This window comes from Corvus cornix, chromosome 3 (assembly GCF_000738735.6).
Source record: "Corvus cornix cornix isolate S_Up_H32 chromosome 3, ASM73873v5, whole genome shotgun sequence".
NCBI classification, from domain to species: domain Eukaryota; kingdom Metazoa; phylum Chordata; class Aves; order Passeriformes; family Corvidae; genus Corvus; species Corvus cornix.
In genome coordinates this window covers 67,323,734-67,351,495 of record NC_047056.1, presented here as the reverse complement: position 1 = coordinate 67,351,495, position 27,762 = coordinate 67,323,734, and the positions used below count along the sequence as shown (strand labels likewise).

General features: G+C 37.6%; 1 long non-coding RNA gene across 2 annotated transcripts; it reads left to right on the top strand.

The window, feature by feature from the left end:
* Positions 1–319: 319 nt before the first annotated feature.
* On the top strand, positions 320–18,095 carry LOC120411769. Of its 2 annotated transcripts, XR_005604290.1 has the most exons (6): positions 320–424; positions 13,081–13,173; positions 14,453–14,571; positions 14,867–14,934; positions 16,028–16,408; positions 16,977–18,095. It is a non-coding gene; the product is annotated as an uncharacterized LOC120411769 (long non-coding RNA). The 2 variants fall into 2 exon arrangements; XR_005604289.1 differs by having other exon boundaries at positions 16,028–18,095.
* The last annotated feature ends 9,667 nt before the right edge of the window (positions 18,096–27,762 follow it).

Genomic DNA, 27,762 nt, shown 5'->3' with positions numbered 1-27,762 from the left:
CAAAGAAAGAGCTGCCATCATTTTTCATTTAGATAGGAATAAAGAATATTCTGTTTTGTAGCAATCATCTTGGTATGTTGTGTGTCTGTCTGATATGTTTCCAGAAAGCACCAGATAAATGGTGTAATATTTGAAAAACAGGGCACCATATATTTTGGATAGTGTCTAAGAAAGATTGCAAGATGTCCCAGACTGGCTCTGTCTGTGAGGTCTGAGACAGCCTTTCTGACAGAATAGATCCGTTACTTATCCAACCGGAAGCCACTTGTTTCTCCCTCTCATTTTTGAAGAAGGAATTGAAGCCATATACCAGCAGGAACAGTAACTCCAGACAGACTCCAGATGATAGGAGGTTTGATGCAGCAAGGAGCTAAAACAAGACCTTGGCTTGGAATACACGAGCAACTCCATGGCTAATGTTCAGGTACCTTGCTGAATGGAAATCTACCTGTAGATTACTTGGCTTCTCCTTATTCTTACTGAAGCATGGGAGACAATTCTTTTTCTCCTCATATTTTTCCCTGCTGTTTCTGACTTTGTAACGAGTGAGGCAAAGGTATGCGTCATGCTGAAGTTTGCTTTACCCATTCATAATCTGGCAGCAGCAGGGGTAGCAGAAGAATATTATCATGTACTAGAATACTTATAGAATTTTTTCCATCTTTTTAATGCAGTGTTATATTTTTATTCTGAGTTTGGGAGGAGATTTTTCCTAGAGTCATAATTTATGAACTCCTTTTACTTTCCATCCATTTTGTTGTGGGAGAAGGTGGTTAAGTTAGCTTAAAACATTAGTTTAAATGGCAGTTGAATTTTTATTTGAAATCCCTGGAATGATGAGGGCCTTTTGAGCATGAGACTAGAAAATTCCATTACATGGCAAGAATGGATAGCTCTAAGGACCATTCAGTTCAAAACCCTCCTTCTCCTTTATCTACTCCCTTTTCTGCAGAGCGAGAAGTTCCTAGTCAGCAGAACTTTTCATGGGAGCTGTTTCATTAGTGGTCTGAGTCTAATTCTTCCATCATTTAATAATTTTAATGATTTTGTGGCCGCTGTAAATATACTGTGGTGAGCCTGCCTGAATCTAGAAATGGGAAAATCTTCACTGACTGTTGAGAGATCCTTTGTGCCTCAATGTGATTAAACTTTTCACTTTCAATTGTCTAAAGACTGTCAGGATGAATTGATTGGTTGTTTTTTTTTCCTCTAGGTGTGCAGGAAAAAATATCTATTAATGATCAGAAAATATGTAATTTCACTGAAAATAGCTGCCAAATATAATCCAACATGACCATAAATTATATGGTGTTATGCTAAATAAATAAAAGAAGTGAGATAATCAAGAAAATTATTGAAATATGAGGAATTTCCTAGAAACATTTGGAATTGTTTTGCATTTACCCAGTGAAACATTTATAAACTTAAAGCTTTGTCCTTTATGAATTTAACACATCAACCATCCAGGATCTATCTCGTGAGTTTGATAAAATGGTCATATTAGTTTTTCATAATTAATTTCCCAGAAAAGGCAGGAGTCTTAATCACTGTTATTCTTTGTGTAAGTGCTGGAATGGCTGGGAAAGTATTGCTCCTGGACAGAGTCTGCAATGCAGGTATTTCAGCTGGTTCCAATTTCTATTGTGTAACACCTAAGGACTATCAAATATGGCCCATTTTGGCCTCACTGAATGTTTAGCCAATGTCAACATGATAATAGGCAGCTCTAGAGAAGCCACTTTGCGTTACTTAATTCTACTGTAAGTTTGCAGTCACTCTTATTTTACTGATTCAACCAAATCGGCAGCTGGATGAAGAACAGCTGGATAATACCGGTCCAAACTCTTCTCCAGTGTCCTCTGCCATGAAGGGCCATTGTCCTCAGACTGTTAGACTGATTCTCAACATCTGTACTTTTGACATTTGTTTTATTTTGGTTCTACCTTTGGAAGTTCAGCTAGCCATATCGCAAAAAAAGCAGAACAGCAGCATCAGACAACAACCCATCACTCCAATATTGTTTCAGTCACATACCAGAAGCCTCTAAGAATGCTGCTTATTCGCAACTGGCTACTTCAATATTTTTGGCTCTGGGAAATTGTTTCATGCCCCAACTTGTACACAGGCAGACACACTCACACACATACACACATACACTGAATTATTTGGAACATTTTTGTGATGCCAGTGAAGTCTCCACAGGCTTTTCATAGGCTTTGAAATCTCTAGTTCTAAGAGCTACAAGTGCTTGCAAATCTTCTTTCTGATTCAAATTAAGAGCTAGTTTTTTCAACCTTATTGCTCAACAATAAATTGTTCACAAGAAACAACAGATACCCAGACTACATTCCGATCAAGCTGTTTCTCTTGGGACAAAGTGGGAAATAAAAAAACAAAAGCATGTGAAAGATTCTACTGTTAGTATGCTGGAGGCAGCATAAGAAAGCAAAAAGACATAATTTGAATGTAATTGCATTTAGCAGTACCTACAGTGCCCTGCATCTTCAGATGTGTGCTGTCATTCCACTTTGAAAATTGTGATTTAAATGTCTTTCACATCTTTCTAATTTTATGATCTGTGTATAACTGGGTCTTCAATTATTTCATTAACTTCTTGGCACCTGTTTCTGTAAATAAAAGGTGTCAGGAATTGTGTTTCTCAGTATTATACCAAGAAGCTACATTAGGTAAACACTTTTTCCACCGTATTCAACACCTTTGTTGGTTGGAAAATATTTTTTTTTTTTCCTTAGGAGAAAAATACCTTTTTGAACCAAAATTCACATTACTTATTGAAATACATATTTTCTTGCATGAACATGTATTTGATTTTGAGGAAAAATTATTAGTTCTATATTTTACATCAATGTCCTGTTGGAATTTTGAATAGTGTTAGACAGTTTGAGGGATAATTGCACCTTTTCAATACCAGCCAAGAACAGCTCCTGTAAGTATTCTTCCTCAGAGTACCTTGTGTCCTGCCTGCATGAAGGAACACACCTCACGTGACTCCCTCAGATATTGCTCCCCTACCATGCTTTTTCATCTTGAGGAAAAGTGCTTTTTTGGAAAACACAGACAGAACATTTTTACACTAAGGAAATTCAGGCCCAGAGGGCTTTTCTGGCCCTTCTAAGAGCCTGTCTATGAGCTGGATGGTTTTGTACCTCTCTCCCTAACTTAGAGTTTCAGGCACATACTTGCTTTGAAGTAATTAGTCCATCCTGATGTAAAAGGATTCATCATGTAACATTTACTCGTTGGTAGTGAAATTTGTTTGGATATTTTTAATCAGAATAAAATACTTTCTTTTTTAAATCCATAAATAAAGACAGTATCATAGCAGCATCCCAAGGAGAAAGATGTAGCTTCAAAGTTAGCTTGCCTTGAGCCACATGATGTCTCAAAGTGCCTTCCTGAGGCCAACCTGAGGTGATTTTCTCCATTATCATATTACAGAAGCTATATAACCTATCTATTTATTCAAATATGTAGACTCATGGAACCAGAGAGAGAGATTAGAGTATATTAATTCTGTAATGAGATAACACAGAAAATTACCCATGATACTTTCCTTCCTTTTCATGTGTGGTGTTTGGGACAAAGAGAATATTATATGGAGAGATCATATATAGGTTAAGTTACATCTGTACTACAAAGTGAAATGCACCTTTCTGTCTTTAAGCCAAATTTCACAATATTGTTGGCATGTATAAGTTGAATTCTTCTCTGTCAAAAAAATGGGTGGTCCCCTCCAAAAATGCCCACTGGGAATGATCTCAGGCCCCTCTGTTGCCCAAATGGTGCATAGGTGTGTCTGGCAGAGTGCTAATTGTGCCTGAACATGAGGGTGTATGAGTGAGGCCAAAAGCAGAGGTCAAGTCTTTCACCTGCCCCTCTAATCTAGTAAAGGCCCAGGTAATCAACTGTGGGAAGAGAAATAGAGCAGGGATGTATGGTAGTATCACTCAGAGGCTTGGCTAGGGAGACAGAAAGAAGTTCTTAAATTTGTGCACAGTGTATTTAGGTTACAAACTAGGTAACTTTCTAGCTGATATTCATAAAAGGGGCGAAAGTAATTTCTTGGGTTTTTTTAAATCTGGGATGTGTTAAAACATCATTTAGGTTATGTGAGATATGAGTTTTTCCCATACAGCTAAATAAAATGCATGCTTACTACACATATTTCATTTGTAGCTTAAAGTAACATGTCTAGGAATTTGGAAGGGGGGGGCTGGTTGAGTAACAGAATGGGAATGAGCAAGTTAGTTTACTTTTAATAGTACACATCTTCTCTATGGCTTAATATGCACATGAGACAGCTGGATTAGTACAATAGATACAATCAATACAATCAATTAAGCCAAGAACTAACTAATATTTTTATAAATGAACTATATCATGTCCACAGAAATGATCATAAACTGACAAATAATGTAAATATAGAGACCTTTGACCCTGTACCAAAATGTTTAATTGCCTGTTATACAATAAGGGAGCATAAGAAGCAAACCTAGAAAGTAGTATTTGAATAACAAATTAATTTATTTGGGGGTGGAACTGGAAAATGAGCATTCTTTTTAAATGACTTAATTTTGTATTTGTAGAAACAGATTTCAAAATTATTTCAGTCTTACAGGCAATGTGAACATGTTTGTTTCATAACGTCTTCTTTCCCTCAAGTCAAACTACAGTGAAGCTTGTGTTTAAATAACATTATGTTTGTGATGCAAACTGACCAAGAGCCAGAAAACTCAGTACTTGGGCTGATTGATACTGTCTTCAGTACATGCTGTGGTATCTATTTCCCCTTTTCTTCTTCACAAAGCCATGAGCAAAGTATGAAGTGTCAGTGTAATGCTGAATTTTCTGGCTTTTGTCAATTCATGTCACAATATCAACAGTGCTTAAGCACAGAGAGGGGGCCTGTATTTAGTAAAAATATCAAATTACATCAGAGACACTCTTTTTGCTCCACTTATTGCTGAACAGGCTGTTTTGTGGAATTCAAAGTACATCTAACTTGACCAGCGTTTGGGTGTGTTTGGCTTGGAATGTAAATGTCCTCTCCAGTCGCATATCCCCAAGGTCTCAAACAGAAATAATTCTAATTTCTTGCTCTCTTTGCATGTATAAATCTTTGATCAAAGGTGTTGTGGAAGCACTGAGGCTAGAACATGTTCTCCTTATAGAAAGCAAAAAAAAAAAGAAATAATCAGGACAGCTGTAATGCTCATGTCTAAAATTCAGCCAGAATGTTCTGGCTTATAAATGGGGTGTGTGTGTACAGAGCACAAAGCAGGTACCTTGTTTTATTTTCTTTTATGTTTCAGAGTGGACTCTTTCTATGGGAGGATCACAGCATGTTTTTTATCATATTGACCTATTTCTGTAAATGTTTCTGTCCTAAAGCAAAGATAATAATACATTGTAGACTTCCCCACCTCACATTCCATGAGGCTGGTAGCGTTCAACTTTAAATCAGGTTTATCATAGCCCTATTTTGCACTTCAAGAAAAACTATCTTTAAACATTTGCCTGTTTTTCTATTTTTTATGGTGACAGAAGAGTTTTCAGAGATTGACAGGAATACTGATTAAAGAATGAAGAGATTTAATTATGAAGGTACCTGCTGGTGCAGCTCTGCTTAAACATTGGATGTGTTTTCAGGATCAGCCTCCTTTCCAGAAATGTTTGACTCAGCAAGAACTGGTTAAGCCTCTAAACTCCTATAATAACTTTATATGTTTGAAATAATGAGAATAAGCATTCTTGAGACATTTTGCTAAGAAAACATGTTATTCTGAATGGCAAATTATATTATATTTTAATAGTAGATTATGTTGTACAAGCTGCCAGATAACTTCCAGTAGCATGTTTTTAAAGTACTTAGGATTACAGTGTAAACCTCACTCAAAAATAGAACTAAGACAGATCTCTAATAGCAAAGATGATATCAAGTATAAACAGCCTTAAAATATCCCACATTTATATTGACTTGACAGACTAAGGCAACCTCCCAAAAGCCATTTTTTATTTTGTTTATTGAGGAAATACAGTAACAGGCATTTTATCAATGTAAACAATATGTAAGTAATTGAGTATTAATCCTTGGCAGGGTGAGGTTACTAGGATTGACTGTAACTGAAATAAGTGCACTAAAGTATAGTTTGGAAATCACTTTGATGAGTAAAATATTAGAACTCTTTGAAGGTTTGAAAGCTGGAAAGGGTGGTTTGTGGTCAGTGTTCTAATAAAAGATGCCTAATCTTTCTTCATCCTAGATCGTGCCCTCAAGTGGATGGTGTTGTAGAGGAATTAAGTATTCAGGAATAATTTATTTTTTTCCTATTTCTTGAAGAAATTATTTTTGATAACTGGGTTGTGGTAGGAGTATTTTGCCCACAGAAGAAACCTTTTCTACAGCCTTATAGTTTCCTACAGGCTAACATCTGCTCCCATTACCACCTTCCACTTTTCACACTGCTACTCTCTTTTGCAGGCTTCTTTCTCTCTCAGCGTGTGGTTCTCTAATACTCAAATTCTACCTGTAATTCTGCATTTTGTGAAATCTGCAGTGGTGGAATAGAGACAGCAAGGAAAGACCACGCGGAGCTCTGCATATTTTTAGTGGATAGAAGTTATTCAGAGAAAGATGAAGCAGGACAATAGGGAGGGGTGGTGTCTGAGAAGCAGTTTATGAGGAAAGGAAACTGCTCAAGGCAGAGGGGAAAGGGATATAACTTCGAGTAGAAGGGGAAGGAGCACAGTGGGTGTACAGGAAGACTTCGTGTAGAAAGCAGGAACTTAAAAATTGTGACAAGAGAAATACTTTCTCCAAACTTAAAAGAAGGAAAAATAACCTAAAGAAACCCCCAAGTCCCTCAAAATGATGCATTTACAGTTAGGTTGCTCAAGTGTACTTCCCATCAGCACAATCATTTCAAATCAAGGAAACCACTTGTGGAGCCAGCATTAACCAACCTCAGTTTACACATCTTACCACCTAAACATTACAGTACCCATAGCTATTTTCAGCTCCCTCAACTTGATAATAAAAAGCCTTTAATTTCAGCATATAACCTTGTGCAAGCCTCATATCCATTTCCTTTAAAAAAATGTACACTCTTTGTTCTGACCTCATGTTTATCTTTCTGGTGGCTAAGTTATTAGCTGTCTTCACTTGGCTAGGGCAAACATCAAAGTGGGTGTCTTTGAATAGCATTTTGAGAAATTTGAGAAACTACATAGGTATTTCTTGTTAGAGATGAAAGGATGTTTTTAAGTAGAACAGATGAGACTGTGAGTGTATATGTACATTACAAAGTTTATTTAACAGTCTGCTTCTATTTTTTCAGTATTCCAGTATATTCAGCTTCCTTGATCACCTTGGACATTTCAGAAATAATTTAAATTATGCCAGTAGCTTTGGCGCTATATGATATTACTCATATGCTAAGAAATATGTTACCCTTACCTATGTTATTTATGTATTTTCCTATTCTCAAAGTATTTCCCTTAATCTTCGTTGTTATTCTTTACAAAATCTCTATGTATTACTATTTTCCCACTTTTTATTCACTTTTTTTTACTGAATTCAGCTCTTCAGGCACTAGCAGATTTAGAATTTCTTTTATGTTTGGAGACAACATGACATTTCTTTGTTATGCTACTACACCTCGCATTTCTTTCCGTACTCTCTGTTGATTCTGTGCGAGTTAAATATCACGCCAGAATAGTCCCCTGGTGAAGGCTTCACAGTGAGTGCTGCGAGATGAAGATGGCACTGCTGAACTAGATGTTCAAGCAGGTCTGGCTAGTGGAAAAATATGTGTGGGTCTGTGTGTGCATGTGGAAATGAATAAGCAGTCAGGAGAAATACTGTTTGCAAAGGGAGACAAAAAAGACACCGACACAGAGGAATGTTACATGTGGTGCTTGCATATAGAGATAATTGATATCTGATTCTTAGTGGTCAACACATTTTCCTGGTTCAGCTAGCAGTAGATTACACAGCAGTCACTGCAGAAGTTCATATGACTGAGTAAGTAGTCTGTTTTTTTTCCACTGAACCATTCCTTTGTCTGAGGGTGAAATATTCATTCAAAAACTAGAAAATTAGGATCTCTCTCTTTCTATTTTGAATTTGCCAGTTACTTCCCTATATAGAAAAGTTAGCTACTGAGTTCAGTTATCTTAATTAGTTGTTTATGCAAGCTAGTATAGCCAATATAGCTCTGAGTGTAAAAGAGGAAAAAATTCTGTATTTAATTTAGCACCTAAATTGCTGGAAGGGGGAGAGGAATTCACAAGACCACTCAGAAGAAGCGTGAATCGACATCTATCCTTGCTAGATTAGAGAGGGATCCAAACAGGCATTTTATACACTCCTCTTCTAAATCACACCCTGATCCTCTGTCGCTTTGACTTTACTTGTGGGTCTCAGTGGAGCTGCTCACAAGTGTTAAACAGATGCATAAGTGTTTACAGAAATGAGCCTAAGAGAATGACATACTTAATCCTTCTGCAAGATTGCAGGGAGGAGCGGGAGCAAATTCCAGCCAAGCATTCCCCAAACTCCAGATCAAACCAGAGAAGGCAAAGCTGTCTGCTGCAAATGAGAAGTGGGATGCCAGACAGCTTACTTTGCATAAGCTGCCAACCAGTGTTCCTAGCATGTAACCTCAGGAGCTACTGTTAAGTAGGAAGAACTGAGTTTCCACAAACGAGGAAAGAGCAGTCAATAATTACTCAAAATGACTGCAAATGTACCATTTTATGGTGAGAAACAGAACAGATAAAATAAAGAAATGTCCAATTAGATACATCATAGATGAGAATGGAGTAGAGTCTGGTGAGTCTGGTTCACCAAACAGTTTCACATCAGCCACACTGAAGATAAACCCAAGTGTCCTTGTCCTTCTCCTGCTGGTGAAAGATGTTCACTGGGCAGGTAATAAGATGCAGTGAAAGAACTGTTTTGAAGATAGGTTCTGACAGTGATGAAGAAAGGTTAGAAAGATTGCTTCTAAAATTACTGGATTAGACCTGGTTATCTTAAGTTATGACTGTATCACCCTTTCATAAATAAAGCTTTCCTTGTTTGCATACAGTGCTTGCAAGCTGGCATTAAAGAGGGTGCACCTATTTTTCTGTCTTGATAAGGGAGATAGGTGGATTAGTCATCTGTATGGACTTTGAAGTATCACAAACCTATGCTTTCTCCAGCCTTTTTCAAATGAGTATAAAGGGTTACTGTTAGCCAAAAAAGAGTGGTATGATTCTTTCTATCACTCATCTGCCCTTTTGGATTCACCATGAGTCTATGTTTTCTTGTTTCTTTTTTTTCCTTTCTCCTGCTGCTTGTGTCTTTTCAAGATTAACAGTAGCATGCTACTAGTTTTCATGATAGTTTGTGATTACAATATCTGAAAAGAAATTCAATCTACCCAACCCACCACATGCAGGTATCTGGTTTTTCAGACTTATGAAATATGGCTGAATTAATTTCTAGTCTGTTAGCTCACAGTTCTGTAAATGGAAAGGCTCCACAGAAGCAAGAAACTTGTTAAAGTCCTTTACAGTTGATTACCCCTTAGGTAAACTTACCTACATACACATGCAAAGACGGACTGACCTAGTAGGACTTTGTCCTCTTTAAGTCTCTCTCATTTTCAACTCACAATCACAGAATCACAGCATGGCTGATGTAGGAAGGCACTCCTGGAGATCATCTAATGCAATCCTTCTCTTCAAGCAAGGTCACCTAGAGCAAGTTGCTCATAACCATGTCCAGACAGATTTTTACTATGTCGTAGGATGGGGGCTCCGAAATTTCTTTTGGCAACCTCTTCCAGTATTTGACCAGACTTTTAGTTAAAAATAATAAAAATATTCCTGTACTTTAATTTATGCCCATTGTCTCTTGTCCCATCAATGGGTGCCACTAAGAGGAGTCTGGTTCTTTGCTCTTTACTCCCCACTATCACTCCATCATGAGGTCCTTCCTGCACTGGCTCTTCTCCAGGATGAATAGTCCCTGTTTTCTCAGCCTTTCCTCGCAGGAGAGATGCTTCAGTCCTTCCATGACTGCAGTGGCCCTTTGCTGAGCTCTCTTCTGTATGTCCATGCCTCTGTTGTACTGGGAAGCCCAGACCTGGGCCCAGTGCTCCAGGTGAGTCTCACCAGTGCTGAGCAGAAGGGAAGGAATACCTGCCTCACCTGCTGGCAAGGCTGCACCTAGCACAGCCCAGGAGGCTGTTTGCCATGAGACTGCACTACTGTCAAGTGATCACCTCAGAGACTGACAGAACCCCCAGACCCTTTCTGCAAAGACGCTTTCCAGATGGAAATCTGACATAGCTCCTTTACTCCTCTATTTAGGCAGGCTCTGTAAAATTGTTTTCTTGTCTCCTATACTCATCCTTTTATTTATAACATTAGCTTGACCAGGGTGGCTTACTTTAGTACGCTTCCTTCTGGAAAAAATAAATCCTTAAATTTCCTTACTGATTCTTCACTAGGTGGTTAAATACACAAATATTTTAGAAAAGGCAGCTGTTCATAGTAGGACCAGTAATAAAGCTATGAGAAAATCTATTGGTAGATTAGTAAAGTAGAAGTTACTAATAGAACAAGAAGTTAGGGAGGAAAATGCGTCCAACTCACCACACATCATTATAGGAAGCTGCACAACACATATTTAAGTTCTTTGTTGCATTGTAGCCTGTGGTTTTATGTAGCATTGTAGCAGAGCTGTGTCAGTTCATGCTATTACTTCACATTATTTCTATGAATCTTCCTGATAATAAAATTTTTATTCTGTTAATCAATGGAATGTGTTGAAGTGGGAGACTTTTTTGTTGTTTTTCAGCAGGATGATGTCTAATTTATTTTCTTAAATTTTCTGCCTAATATTTTAATTTGATTTATGTCTTGCCCAATTATTATATTATATTATATTATATGTAACTATATTTTCATTCTTCCTTCTTGTTCTTCTGGAGTTCCTTAAATTAATCAAATAAGTTTTTTTATGCTCTTAAATCAGTTTTATTTCCTTTTTAGGGGGGGAAAAATGTGTGCTTCCTTTTTCTGCTAATAGAACTTATGAAGAAACTTATTTCATTTCATTTGAGTAACTGTTTAAAAATTCATGTTAGTAATTTTTCTGTTGATGTTTTAACTCATTCATATTTTTTACTTTCCTTTGCCTCCTCCTTCTCTTTTGGAAAGATTATTTAAAGCTTTCAGACTTTCTGTGTATGGAATGTACTACTCTAAATGTCCTGGTTTTGTTAGGTCTTCCTCAGGTAATTCCTGAAGAAGAGATTAAGGAGCTCACAGCACTTGCTTGCTGTCAGGCAATCTGGGAATACTTAACTTTCTGGAAAGTATTTTTTCTTTGCAAAAACAACTCAGAATCTTCATACACTGACCAGTTCTGTCTAAAAGGCAAAATCATTCTCTATCTACCAAGAGGATGCAGGAGCATTTGCTCTTTCTCGAATGTTTAGAGGCATATTCTCACAAGTGAGCCTAGGATACTTTCTCTTATCAAAAATCAAGTAGGCTATAGGATTTGGAGGAAAAAAAAAACCAGAATCTCGGACTGGAAAACTCAAAGTGTACAGGGCTGTCAAGCAGTAGCAACACAGTATTCTACATTGTCAATCCAGGCATACCACTTAAGAATAGACTGATCATCTAAGAACAAACAAACAAAATAAACAAAGATAAGTAAAGCAGAAGAGTTAAATATGTTTTGGAAAGCTACATTGATGTATACAGTGATTTAAGACACTGAAGATGTCTTAGAGAAGTTCCTGTGTGGGGTGGTACAGAAAAGAGTCTGGTTGCCAGCCATCCATCATCAGCCCCTTCAGTTTCCAGTGGAAGATTGCAGGGAAACAGGATTCTTTTTTTCTGTGCTGCATACAGCCCTGGCAGATCAGGATGTGTTTTTTCTTGGATATTTAAATCTAGATTAATTATGAGTCTGCTTTTCCCCATGTTCTCATAGAGAAGAAAGTAATTAATGACTATTAAATGGTTGTAGTATGAGGCCTAAATTAAACAATGTCTTCCCTTCCCATGTTTAGATAAGATAGGTTATAAAAAGTTAAGTACAGATGGACTATGACAAATGCTGTCATCCAATTTCCCATTGCTTTCCTGATGGCATGTCTTCTGAAGTAATTTCTGAGTAGTTTCTACTTTCACTTAAGAAACAAAAATCTTGCTGCTACTTTTTACACAGTAGAAAAGGAGGCAGATTTTTCTTTAATAGCTAAAAAAATTAGGCATTGGCTTGGAAACTCCTCCTAGTAAAAAGAAGAATAGAGTTAAAAACTTTCAAGGATTTCTGAATTTCAAAATTTCAGTTGGATCGGATACTTGTTGGAAACAAATCTACTTTTTAATGAGCCTTTTTGTGGAGGCTGGCAAATCAGCTGTGTGTGAATTCCAGCCTGTCAGATGCTTGCAAAGGGTTCACTTGGAGTGTTTGCAGATCACTCTTCATTACCTGAAAACAGTTCCAGAAGCCTCATGGCATGTATCCCAACCACTACTATGGCCAACCAGAGCACCTCATACACCTCAGTGAGTGACTGAAAGCAATTCCTGCTTTTTGGAGTTTGTCAATAGGAAAATAAAGCAAAACAAGAAAACCCACAAAACCCAAACTGTGCCCCACTGTGTGTTTGCAGAAGAACAATAATATAGACAGCAAAAATCTGTCCTGTCCCTCTCTGACATTTATTGCCCAAAATTGCAGTCATGCTTGCAGGGCAGAACACTGATAATTCTACCCTGTTGGGAAAACTCTGTAAGTCAATTTTTTTCTTCTTAAGTTACATCACATCTTTTACCATAAAAGTATTACAAAACCCAGGCATCTTAGAGAATTGTAACTGCACCTGAAATCTGTGTTTTACCCTGTGGTAGAGATACTCTTTTTTTTAGAGAAAATCATTGTTGGGGTTTTTTTGGGGGGGGTGTTATTTTGGTTGGTTGCTTTGGGTTTTTTTTTTTTAGTTTTCAAGAGATTGGACACTTTTTTTTTTTCTATTCTGTAAGCACTTTAGTCGGTTACCAGAACTGAGCAAGTCTTGAGGACTGCCTTGAATCAGGATGACTGAAGAACAAGACTTAGGCTAAATTGTACCAGAGGTAAACATAACTAATGAAAATTTGGAGCATGTGAATGTAGAGTTTTAATTCTAGCTGCATTACTTTTGCAAAATTTTCTATCTTTCAGTGCAGATAAAGACCCAAACTGCCTATGCCAACTGCTGAAAAAAACAAAAAACCAAATGCATTGTGTGCGTTTACAAGACTGGATCCAAGATGTGTTCACAGAGAAGCTTTTTCTTGCTGCTTTTCTTGCAAATGTAGGATTTACTAAAGTGGCTGTAGCTTCAAACCTTTCAGACAAACCTCTTCTGTCAATTTGATGGAACTGTAAGACAACACACACTGCAAAGTTTAAATAGTTACAGCTTTTCTGACATCTTGTTACTGACAGAGCAGTGACACACCAGTTAAATTCTCTTCCTCCTTCACTTTCTCCCCACTCCCCTCCCCCAGCTTATAGAATATGCAAGGAAAAGCTAATTGGCAGAGAGCCATTCTGGCAAGCTGCACGATGTGTTCAGCAGTTTGTTTGATTTATACCATTGGAAGTTGCCAAACTTTTTGTCATTTGGTTTAATATAATGTTGTTCCTTTAACAATTTTTTCTTCCATAAAGGATTTTTATTTTGCTCAGTGGGATTATAATTTGAAGGTATAATTAGCATCTTGTTAATTGTCAATAATTACACGTCATTCACAGAGCTCTTGCAAAGGACATGAGATTCATTTAGCAGAACTTCCTCGAGCTGGTGTTCAGAGGTCCCTAATGAGCAAAGAATAGAGCAGGAGTGGATCTAATAATATAAATTGAAAATATGAATACATATAAGCAATCTAAATTTAAATTCAAGACAAGACAGTGGCATGAATGAGCCTCTCTGCTATCAAAAGGGATGCACAACAGTGTGAATTAGCAACCTCTGTGCTCCAAAAATTACAGAGACAAAAGAAAATAGTACTTTGATGTTAAGATTAAAATTTAAATTTTCTGGCAATATTTGTGCAAATGTAATGTAACATACAGACTATTGAAGCCAATGCAATGATGAAAATTAATAATTACTTACATTGCAATGGTTTTTGCCACTGCAGTGACATTTTGTGATGTGCAACCACAGCAGAATTTGATTGTTTCTGCTCGTATCATAGTAATTGCAGGGTTCCCATTTAGGAAAGTGTCTCCATTGAGAAAAATCAAGAGTATTTCTGTAGTAAATTTGGCAGCCTTGCATACTTACAACCTGTTTCATATCAAAACAGCATAATGGTGCAGATTCCTATGAAAGAATAACTGGATTTTCTCATTCCTTGGCAGGTAGAACTCTCAGAGGATCAGTGAGCTAGAGGAAATTTTGTCTTCTGCTTCAAGCCCATCAGTCTGGGTCAAATGAAACCTCATTTTGGAGCAAAGGAATCTTGTCAGTTACAATACCTGTAAGTTACTCTACCACAGAAACAAAGCATGCAGTATCCTCTGTTAGAGGTTCTTGTTTCTGCTGTGGTTTACCAAAGGGAGATCATCTCACAGCTTGTTCTCCTCCCTCCACTCGTGCTGTGGGGTTGATACTGTCACCAGGTGTCTAACATGCCCTTATTTTCCTTTCTGCCACTGTCATCCCCTCAGACTCAAGAGGGAGAGGACCACTGTGGCAGAGGAGTAGGAGGCAAGCCCAAAGGGGCAAAGTGTCGGTTGGTGTAGTCCTTAGATAAAGCCTTTGTCTGCTTTCAGTTTACCCAGAGCCAATATGAAAGCCTGCGGGATCCAGTCCTGGAGAGCTCCATACGATGAAAGGCAGGGTGAGTTTGCTTGGTCAGCTGAAGACCAGAGCAGTGCAGGGCAGAATCTTTTGCATCTCAGTGTCCCATGCTGAGCTGCACACTTCTCAAACACAGGCTGCATCCTGAGACGCTGTGTCCAGGAGTTGCCATAACCTTCGCCTGAACTCTTAGGTTTTGCCCCTCCTCACGAAGGGGATTCATTCTTCTCTCTCCTCGGGAGAGCTCAGCTGACTCCAGCTGCGTTAGCTCCAGCTAGGTTTTTTGTTGGAAAACTACTTGCTCCCCATATTTCCATTTGAATGCAGTTCATTTTCTCCACCCATATGGATGACTCCAGACATTTTCTTATTAGGTCTCCTCTTTGTTGTTACATGACTATGGTGGAGTATTTCCCTTAACCATCTGTCTTCTGAGAAGTACTTTGAATATTGTCAGGTGTTCATGCTAGCACGAGTTTCTTCTTGTATTCCTCAGAGCCTTTTCAGTCAGTTCCTTTTCTACTTGACACAGAGCTACAGCAGCTGGTTGCCAAAGCACTCCATCACCTTTGTTAATAATCAGATTTTACTGCCTCAGTAAAAAATGGACAAGAGTGAGGATTTAAAAGAGATTAGCCTTTAACTGAACTAGAGGGGACTACAAATATCTTTGGTTTATGTGAAAGATCTAAAAGTTTTTTTGTCTTGAGGGTATTAATGTTTCCTTTTAATTAAATTTAATTAGTTAAGTGCACAAACATATTTAATTTCTTTTATCATCTTTCTGATATTTTTCTTAATCCCTGGGATTCTATTATATAGCATGATTGTCAAAAATTATGTTTGCTACAACATAACACTGTTTTACTAAGAACTCTGTATTTTCAATAGAATTGTCATTTGTTTTGCTCTTTTTAGATAGTCAGCTCAAAAAATGTGCACAGCTAAAGAAAAAAAGCAAAAAATCAGCATAAAGTATCTGGATGAATACTGTAATAATAATCTATTTGAGTGCGGTGTCACAGATACCCCTGCACTCAGAACAAACAAGTCTCCCCAACCACACTTCAAATTTAAACCATCTTCAATGTGACAAAAGCCAGATAATGAAATGGCTCCATCTTCTCCTTCAGAACTGACTTCAAGAGGCGCAAGAAACTGACTTATTTATTTGCATGATTTCTTATTCATTCTCCTGTTAAATGGAAGATGTTGGTTTGAACTGTGCCAGAAGAAAGGGGAAATCCACACCCTCCTGTTCCAGGCAGTGCCCAAGGCAGAGAGTCTTAGCTAAGGAGCTGCCAAACCCATGAGAATTCATCAGGCTCACTCTGCTGATGAAGACAGGGCCCAACAAAGTGCCTGAAGATGCTGCTGTGGGAAGAAAACTCAGTTTCTCCTGGCCAGAGCAGAGCCAAGAACCAAAAACGCTGCTGTCTGCCACCTACTGCAGTCTGGTACAGACAAACCTGCCTGTTCCCACTGCATGTTCAGGAGGATCCAGCAGAAAGCAGGTAGCTCAGGGTGTGAGCCAGGAGGCTTTTGTTCTCAGGGCCAGCTTGGCTGTGGGATGTGAGAGGCTGGCTGGAGTGTTCAGGATCTGGGTTTGCTTAGTTGTGTAAGATGGTGATGTGCTCTTTCCTCACTGCATGCAATAGCATGGAGCCTGTTCCCACTTTCTCACCTTGGCTGCTGTGGGGGACCATGTGTGGAGTGCCTGGTCCTGTTCCTTTAATTGCGTAATTAAGGTTAAGGGAAAGGAATAAAGGAAAATATTCTCACAATCCCTCTCCTAACACACATATGGATTGCCAGAGCAGCCTTTCTTTAGCTTAGTTTCCAGTACCTGCTCCAGTTAGTTCAGATTCTTGTGGTTCAATTTCTTTTTTTCCCTGCTGAGAGCTTAAACCACTGTACCAGGGAGAGATGTGCGCTCTCATTTGTGCAATACCCTGCTAACCCATGTGCATCTACTCTGGAAAGCCCTGATTGCGACTTATGCCCCATTTTTGGTGAAAGCAAATAAAGTTTAGAGTTAAATATTTCAAGAACTGTTTCAGTGATCTGGATCCTGTTTTCCAGGTGAGGGTCTAATTCCTCTTGCATTTAATCCACCAGAAGAAGCACAGGTGATGCTGGAAACAAACCTTGTCCTGTGCAGGCTGGAAAGCCTAGAAATGCTACAGATGCCCTTTCTGCAAATAAATCTTTGTATGGTGCTGCTGAAGATTCAAGGTCTTAAAAGAGAGGAGGATCCTGTCTTCAGTGCTCTGAAGGTGCATCTAGAGCAGGACTGACTGTTGTGAACCCCAGTCTCACACTCATGCTTAAACTATTCACAACAGCATGTTGACAGAGACAGCACAGTTGTTTTACAATTCATGTTGAAAGAAAATTAAGGACTAAACACAACAGCAGAGGGTTTTGCTTCCACCGTACAGTGAGATATTTCCTGTTGTATTAACAAGATCTGGGGCCATGAGAGAACAATTTAAAAGACACAGAATTAGCTTTGTTTCAGGCTCTTACCACTTCAAATCCTACCTTTGGGTATCTCATCTCAAGGATGCAATTACTTTCAGAGCTCTATCTGTCATTATCACTATTATGAGACATGATGTGCTTCATATTCTCACTAAAATTAAAGAGAAAATGGAAGGCAGATAGTATAATGCAGTTCAATATCACTAAGAGATGAAATGGTATATATATGTGTACACAGGGAGAGTTTTAGCTAAATTTGGTTTTTTGTTCATAGTACCCTGTAGGCCAATCAATGAAATTGCATCTTTTACTGGCCCAGCCTAGTGCCAAGTAATTCTCTTCTCTTTTCTGTTATCTTTACCTCATTTCCTAATGATTCCTCAAGTGCTCTGCTCAAATTAAAGTCTAACACTATATTCTTTTGTTAAATCTTTTTGCAAAACACATTTGTATTATAAATAAATGAAATGAAACCACTGAATAACGCAGGCACAATATATACATCTAGAGATCTATTTTTAATATCTTCAAACTCAAGTAAAGAAGAGGAATGCAAATAAGGCCATGGGTAGTCTTGCCTTTTATGTATGTGTGTCTCACATACTGAAAAAAAAGTAGCTCATTGTGCTGAAGTTTTGGGTTTGCCTGTTTTACACCCTAAATTCAATAAAGCATGTTGTGTTAAGAACAGGACTATCAGCAGGTGATATTTAACTAGATCAGTGAGGATTTCTGATTTTCCCCGTTCTCCTTGAAGGATTGATAGACTTAATCCAGGTTATTTTTATATGTTAAAACAGAGTGCTATAAAATATTCAGCAGAAAATGAAACAGAAGAGCAAGCTGATAAACTTGTGTAAGAAACTGAGTGGAACAGAAAAGAGTTTTTAATGAAAGAGAAAATATAGCAAGGAAACAACTACCATAGAAATCTAATGAAAAAATAAATTAACAAAGGTATCAGCAGACACTCTATGATCTATCTAGGAAAATAGAAATATCTTTTAATTGGTTAGTTTGCAGCTGGAGACTTTTGGAAGCAGAATGTAGATAGTCAGGTTGTTTATCTGGAAATCTAATACGTTTTGTGTTCATGTCACATATCCTCCTCAGCTCTGTTTTATTTTCAGCGGTTGTTGCCAATTCACTGAACTTTGTTACACATCTAATTATAATTAACATTTTTCTTAAACCTGGTCTTCCTTGAACACCTGAAAAATCTCATAAAAAAGAAAAAATAAAAATGTTTCTCTCTTAAATGCTTCAAAAGCGAATGTAGGAAAGTTTCCTGATTGAATCTCATGGCTTTTGCTGCAATCTTACGGGCTTTTTCAAAATTATTTTAGAACATGTGGCTTTGGCCATGCTGTCTGTGCAAATGTAGAATATGTATCACCAGTGGGGAATATATAAAAGATTCTGTGAACTTAGATTCTCTGCAGAGAGGCTTAGCTGTATTATAACAGCTTTCTGACTGGAGGACCTTCTATTCCAAGCATACCTGAGTCCTACAGAGAGCCTTGTACACCCCAGAGCTGCAAGAGATATGTGCCATAGAGCCTGCAGTGCACGTGCAAGATCTGGAGTGTCCTCATCTCCTTCTCAATTTCCATCCTGATGAAACAGGAAAGAGTTCCTAGCAATAAAATGTTGTTGGATGTTTTACTCTGCTTTGCTGTCTGAGATTAAGATAAATAATGTTCTAAGATAAAGAAAACTGAAAAATTTTTAATGCCTAGAAGTTGCCTTAGTCTCTAGAAGTTTCTTTCATAATGTCTCTTGTAACTTTCTTTTCCAGCATTTTTAAATCATCTTTTCTCTGTGATGCTTTATGAATGTGTATCCAGTGTACTGTAGCAATATTTGTGTACACATTCCCACGTCTCTAAAGGAAAAATGAAAATAACTGTGGTTAAAGCTGTCATATCAGCTACAGAAGATATGTACTTGGAAAGTGAAAGGGATTTATTCTATAAAGCAGATATATGAAAGTCATTGCCTAGTACATATCGACTGTGACTTCAGTGCAGGGTAATACATAAATAAGTCTTCCTTGGTGGAGACAAGCTGCCAGGAAGAGCTCAAGTCACCAGACAGTAACAAGTTTGCCTCAGGCTGCTAGAGCAGCAAAATTTTCCAGGCTAGTGAGAATACGTTTACCACTGAACAGGGCTAAGGCTAACAGTGTTAAAAATATTCTCTTCATCAACTAAAGCAGATCTCAGAAGATCAGAGGTCCCTGTGCAAGGTGGAGTCACATTTCTGCTGCATCATCCTCTAAGCAAACACTCCCCAAGGACAGTACTGACCCCCAATGCCCATTATTTCAATCCAGCTGTAAATAATGATGCTGAAAAATTTATTTCTGAAAACAGCCTTGTCTAAATTGGAAATTTTCTCTTTTTTATTTTTATATCTTAAAACTACCAAAGGATAAATACAGTAGAAAGTGCTTTTTTTTGGAAATTCCCAAAAGAAAAGCATGGTCCAAATATTTAAAGAATAGCTGGTCAAACCATAATCTGAAAGTAATTTACTCTTTACTAGTATCAGGTGGACATAAAATTAAATTGTTTGGATTCTGATGCATTCTACCCATAGCACACACTAATTTAACCTTAGCATCAGTAAAGACTGATGGAAAAATGAAGCTGTTAAACATTATTAAAAGTCAGAGAGATAGAGATTGGAATATTAGGAAAGCTACTTATTTTGTATTTTCTTCAGCATATTCTGGGCAGGAACATTTTGTACTTTTTAACACCCTCTCAACACTATTGTCCCAATAGCTAGGAACCCCCAGCCTGAGGTTAAGTTTTGGCAGGTGTCAGCTGGCCAGAGTGTTTCGCGAGACACCCCTAGTGAATTTTCATATGCTCCATTTATTTTGAGAAAGTGAAGGAACAAGTTTAAACAAAAGGCATAGCCAAAGGTAGAATATATTCTTCACTGTGGATAAGGCATCATGTATTGAAAGACATATTCCTAATCACGACTAATTCCCAAAGGAAATGCCGACACAAATCTCTCAAAAGTAGTGCTGAACTCTATTAAATTCACCTGATGGCAAAGGATCGACACCTCATAAGCCAGCAAAATCTGTGCTCACCACTCCAGCTTCTTACAAGACTTTTTATGCCAGAGTGATTACATATTTTCATTATCTCAGGCTAGTGACTTTTACTCTTGGACTTGATGCACTTGGTAAACGAAAATGTAAGGTCATATAACAGCCAAACACAGGATAAAAGAGTGAATATAAAAATAAAGTAACATTTCCTCATCCCCTCTTTTCCTTCCATCACTCCTGAGCAAATACAATAGAGTTTGAAAAGATAAAAAAGACTACCTGAAGTCACTTAAAGTCATACTTTGATCTTGTCCCCAAACAATGAATGATCCTTTTCCTGGAAACTATATCTATGAACTACAATTTTTTTTTAAACTAATAGCATTAAAATTATTTTTTTGTTTATTCTGCACATAATAAATAGTTCTTATTAGCTGCCTTTGTACATATATAGATATCTTTATATATATATGGCTTTCTGAAATGCATGCAGATTACTGAGCATTTTTGTGCCTCAGAATATATATACAGTAAAAGGAATGAACAGGCAGATGCTGATAAGCCAAAGCAAGACCTGAATTCCTGAAAAACTGGAATGAGCATGTGTAGTAAAACGTGTGCATCATTGCACATAAATGACTCAGATAGGTGTTCATAGGAAAGTGGCTCCTTTGCATGGCAATCAGTTGGGCATTTTTATCTAGCTAGCTCACTCTTGAGGGTGAATACACCAAATACAATTAACATGAGTTTTCATATGGTTAAACTGCTACTTAAATCTGCTCAAACTTCTGACAGGCAATGATTCTAAGAGCCAACAGTGGTTTTAGTGGCAACACAGGATTAGAATGGGCATCTAAAGTCCAGCTTCTTCTTAGACACAACATTATGTAGTCTTGTTCATAAACCTGTCAAACTCCATCTTTTTTATCACTGATAATCTCTTGGAAGGCTGTTTCAAAGGTCGTTCAATACTTTGATGGCTAGAATTATCTTCATTTCACAATTAAATTTATTAACAGGAAGCTCATACTGAATTATTTGTGACTCAGTGCACAAAAATTTTATCACTCAGATATTTTATCACCCTTCTGTTGCATCTATTGAGCTGTGAAGCATCCACTTAGCCTGAATTTTCTTAGGAGAATAAAGGTTATTTTTGAGGACTTATTTAGTAAGAAATGTGTAAGTAGGTCCCTGATGTAGTAATCCACCTGCAGAGCAAGTAGGTAGCATTATATTTCTTCATTATGCTTTTTGGGCTGATAGCTCTGAAAAAGAAACAGGAGACATTGAATACTTCATCACACTTCGTAAATACCGATAACACTGAAAACTCTGTGTTATCCATAGAAATTCTTCTCCAGCAGCAGGAAAAGAGCTGGTGTTGCTAATACCTATCAGTGCTAATCTGAGTGGGCAAGATCTGTAGAAGAAATTTATTTGAATGGGTGTGGATGTCCTTGGTACAGATAAATAAATATGGGCTGGTTATTTAAGTTCCCATCACAGCCCCCCATGAGAAATAAGCCCTTTAGGTTATGTCATGTATCTATTTCATAAGTCTACTCAGGAGGAAATGGTTTGCTCCTTAGAAGGACTTATGTTTCCTTACTGACAGTAAAGGTAACCTTGGAAAGAAGTCATCCTATGTTAGCTGCATTGGATAATCTTCTGTCTCTATTACATCAGGATGACTTCAAACAAGGGAATTCCATCCTTTCAACCTGATGTTATCCCATAGATACTTTATGCTCTCAATATAATAAATAGACAGGCACTTCCAAAGAGCACTAATCGCACAGATCTGCCTCCACCTCTGTGAATGAAAACTGTTCACCCTCAGTTGAAGAAGAAGCCTATACGTGATATACATCTCAGCCTCCTTGGTTTACTTCCTAAAGTGGCAAGGGATAAGTACAGGCCAGAATGTGTAATCATATATCTGTTCATTTTACATACACAACCAAAGAGCAGAGCTCTGTTTTTCATGAATCTCTAGGTTTAGAAATGTCAATCAGCCTATCAGTGTACTGGAATACTACCATAAAATTATTTACTATGTGGTGTTGCATTCACACACTGTAAGTCAGAAAATATAGCAACTTAAATAATAGTGTTCAAGAGATCCAGCAACTCTTGGAACATATAAAAATACATTAATATAAACCACTTGCCAAATGCTCACAGAGATGAGGACTGCATTGCAGACAACTCCTGAAAAGGAGGTGGGGTGGTGGGAGGGTAAATTCGTAACACGGATTATTCACAATGAATAATTCAGCTAGTCTTTTTACAACACACTTCCACCAGCTGGCTTTTGTGTAAGAACTTCAAAATATTTCAGTATGAATTGATTAAGGCTCTACACTACATTGATCTGGGTGTTACAAAAATTTGCTGTTCTCCAAAAAGCAATGACATTTGAGCAATGCAGTTTTGTATTGCTTCTCTTGACAAGCTCAAGAGAATATGTCTTTGAAAATTAGGAGATTTTTATTGAGCTCAGATGCAGAAATATTTTCATTTTGGTTTTCCTTTACAAGGAAAGTACATGTTGAATCACAGAATTGCTGATATTTCCCTTATAATGTATCACCTCAGATCACTGAAATCTATCAGTTTTGTTTCTAACTGCAGATGTGGACATTTTACAGCTAATGAAAAAAAGTTATGTGTGAGGAAAGTTCAACAAAAGCAGTCTTTTTCCCCCTCTCTTATTGAAACCCCTTGCAAAGAAAAGGAAATCCTTTGTTTTTTTCTCCTTGGCAGTAAAATGCTGTAAGCGAGGGCTATATTGGTGCTAAATATTAGCAGCTGAGTTCCAGAGTAATGTATAAACAGAGTTCAAAGGCAGAAATAAATTTACATACACATTGCTAGCATAGTTTCTTTAACCACTGCAGTATTCTATACATTAATTTGAGTGCTGGAAAGCTCCTCTCTCTGTGGCTTGTATTTTAAAAACAAACTAAAATAGATGAAATAATTTCTGAGGCCACAAATGGGACTTTGTGGAGACAGCAGACATTAAGACTGAGGGCCTGGTAATGGCTTCTTATTTCTTCCCTTATATATACTGCTTATTTATCGTGTACTTGGAGGTCTGGCAATTTTTTTTCACATTTATAAAAGCAGCTGGGGAATTTTGTGGTGCATGTCAGTGGGTACCTCACCATACTCAAAAAGAGAAACATTATCTTACCACTGTGGGAAAATTATGTCTCATCCTCACTCATATGAATAAATATCTAGCCAGCTTTATCATTATGGTGACAAAGAATGCTATTCATTTATTTGGATAAATATATCTCATTTCCATGAATAAAAATTAAGGATAGAAAGATAGTTGTGATGGACTGAGAAATATCAAACTTTTAATTTAGTGTAGAGCAGCACTTGAAATCTTAGATATAGGTGAAATGTCCAGTTTCAGACATTTCCAAATCCAAACAGTAGAGATGTGTGTGAGACCTTTCCAGTGTCTTTTGCTTCTTCCTGGAAAAAGACTTCTACGTATTGGGTTTTCAACTGCTGATTTCCTTTGAAGCTCTGGTCACTTATGTCGCCACCAGATGAGTAGCCCTCTGAATTTTAAAATTATGGCAACTGCAAAAGCTCACACTGGTAGCTCCAAGAGTGTAGAGTAAAGTGAAAATGAAAGAAATATTTGGAAAATATAAGTAAATATTATATACACAAAATGAAAGTAAAATCTTTGAGCATCAAAGGAGTTCCTTTTAGGCCTGAAAGAGGCTGATACATTGCATTCACATGAGCCTTGTGCCATTCCTGAAAAATTACCAACAAACCAAACATTTGAATAGAATCAATCTGTGTAAATTCTGCCTGAGAACTGGCCTTATTTCTGGTCACATGGATCTAGAAAATACCTGCTCAAGTTGCAGCAATTCTTCATCCAATATGGTTGAAATTGTAATTTCCTTTCCATATTTAAGACTTTCAATATTAGAGGCCAAAACCTCACCTTTTGGAACCTTATACAGAGTATACAGATTTTTCTGGTGTCAGAATGATGCCTGGGATGCTAACTTATAGTCCTGGAAAGGAGTGAATGCTCTTTCCAAAAACAAGTGGTAGGGAGGAAGATCACAGCAACCACAAAAAAATATGTGGACAGAAAGGATTTAAGGTAGAGTCCATGAGATTTGCTTACTTTTATCTGTGCCTAAATTTCCTCTTCAGAATATTGATCAAAACAAGTGCCAAAGTCTTGATACCTTTTGCAGAAATTTGTATTTAAAATACAAATATGAATGACTAATATAATGCAAATGAGACTCCTCAGTCAGTGACTCATTGCAAATAAAAAACAAATAAATAGATATCTACCTCTAAAAGTATTACTGTTATTGTTTCCATATAGTTTGAAAAAACACACTTAACGTGACACACGATGAATATTTCTGTACTTTTTAACAGTATTTCTGACACATGGAAACAGAAAACAAGTCGTTAATTGCATCATTCATATTTTTTTTTGCTCTATGTCTGCTGCCATCCCATTCAAAACCTTGCTGCTCAGATTGTGCACAGGTATTGAGGTCTAGGGTCTCTTGCATAAAGACATTTTAATAAAAAAGCAAGAATACTGCAAGCTGCCAGCAATGGGGAACTCGTCCCTTTTAGAGGAAGGACAGCAAATAATGGTATTTAGTCTGGTGCAGGCACCAGGTCCCTGACATTTAGCAGAACTTCTCCTCTGTCTGCATGTGATTTCCATGTGCTTCTTTTGTAGGCAGTGCTACAGATTGCTTTAGAAAAGGGTTGAGAAAACTGGAAACTTCACCATGTCCATGCTGCAGAAGACCTTGGAATGGATGAACAGCCCTGGGGGAAAGGTTTAACTTCAACAGAAGGAAGATTGAAACTCCTTTAAGATTCCTATTCCAGATTTAAATACCAGTAAAAAACTCCAGCATACACTTGCACACCAGAGATTAGTCCTTTATAGTGGTGCCAAAACCAATCCTTAAAGTACTTTAAATATAGAGGATTTAGCTCTCTTCTGAATTTCCTCTCTCATGAGGTTAGATCAGCTAAAAATAAAGATTCATCCATATATCATTCAATGTGTCTATGAAAATAACTAATTTGTTCAAGGTTTCTTCTTCCTCTTTATAAGATATGTCATGCCATAAAAAATTTTCAAGTTTTCAAGGTATTTCTACTCCTTTGGGAGATTAAAAAATACAGGGGCAAGGAGTTGTGGGTGTACACACACACAAACACAGTCTCAGTGAGTCACAGTGGAGGCATTACCCACTTATTAGCATGGTATGTTTTAATGACAGGCCCTCTTTTCATCTATTGTCCCAGAGATTTCCCTCAGACTGAGTGCCAGAATTTCACATCTCTGAGAAGAGGCATTTACCAGATGCTGTTGTTTTTCTCCAGATCCAGATTCTTTTCTGTTTATTACCTTTTCTATAAATGCCTAGTGTCTCCCAATTCGAGACAAACCTTCACACTTCTAAAAGTCTCTACATTATGTTTTAAATTCCCAGTAGCTAGAAGAGGCAGAGACAGAAGATGCATCCTGTTGCAAAAGAAGTTTGATAGCCTTCCCACAGCACTTTCTTCTCCTAAACCTAAAAGCTGCAAGATACCCAACTTAAAGCTAGTTGAGGTCATGTCTTGAAACATTCAGGAGTGCAGTAGCACTTCTGAACAGTTGTCTTTACAGGAAGGAGGACTGTACTAGGCCAGTGACCTTCCACAAACTGTCTGAGAAACTGCCAAGATAAAAGAGGGAGCTGTCTGGATATAAAGGTGGAGGAAAGGAGATGCAAAGGTCTACAACATTTGGGAGATGCACAGAACATGTGATGATGGCTGCTCTAGGAATCACCTTTGCTCTGCTCCATGCCTTTTTGGCCAGATTTTCTCATTTAAGTCAAACTGTATAACACAGTCTTTCCTTTGCCATCTTCATCGAGGTCTGTGTCCAGTTGTGGCCCCCTCACTTCAAGAAGGACATGAAAAGGTTCTGGAGCAAGTTCAGTAAAGGGCAGTGACGCTGGTGAAGGGTCTGGAACACATGCCTTATAAGGAGCAGCTGAAGGGTGTTTAGCCTGGGGAAGAGGAGGTTCAGCAGTGACCCTTATCTCTCCCTTCAACTACCCAAAAGGAGACTATAGCCAAGTGGGAGTCAGCCTCTTCTCCCAGACAAGTACAGGACAAGAGGACACAGTCTTAACCTGCACCATAGGAGGTTTATGTTGGACATTAGGAAGAATTTCTTCACAGAAAGGGTGATTAAATATTGGAATGAACTGCTCATGGAGGTGGTGAAGTCACCATCCTTGGAGGTGTTTAAGCGTGGATGTGGCACTTAGTGCCATGGTCAGGTTGACATGGTGATGTTTGGTCATAGGTTGCACTCAATCATCTCAGAGGTCTTTTCCAACCTAATGGATTCTGTGTGACTCCGTAACAAATGGAAAATAATTTAAAAAAAACCCCAAAACAATAACTCACATCTCATATTTAAAATGGGGCATTCAACTCCATTTTTGGAGATCATCTGCTGATAGCTGTCCTGTGATGATTCATTACATTTAATAATTCTGAATTCATATAAAGTAAAGTATTTTAAGGCTCTGAGAAAGAGAGAAACTACACATATATTCCCGAGTAGAACATCTGTCAGGCAGGGGAAGTAAGGAATATTCTGATTTTGTTTTGAGGAACTTCCTTCTATAAATAACACTGCTACAAGAGTATAAATCAGAAGCACCATCATTCTGATGAGACCCCAGGAGACTTATGCTCTGCTCACGAGAAATTAATCTCAATTAACTCAGATAACTTCTGGATAGGCTACATGCTCATCATTCACAGAGGTAACCTGACTGCTGAAGGTTGCTGTTTTCTCAGAAATGAGGATAATTAATGAATGAATTCTGCTAAAATCCTAGTTTCAGTTTGCACACCAGAGGGTCTAATGTTCACTTATTTTCATCACAAACTTCTGTATCAGCCATTTTTTCACCAAATATTTATTTCCCTTTCAATATAATGTTTCACTTTTTAATCAAATGGAATGCTGAAAAAAATTAAAAGGCACTGTATTTTAATTCTTAAGGTTTCTAAAATTTTATTTTCAATAAATTGTTATTTTGGAATCTTTTTTTTTTTCTTTCTAAATCTAGGGTATGCTTTTGGTGATTTAGGATATGTTTTTTTAGAGTTATTTCAAATAACAAAATAAAAATATTTCTCTGCCTTTTTTTTTCATTCCCTGAACTCTTTCACAATGGACTCTGGTTCATAGAAAAGAATGCAATGGTC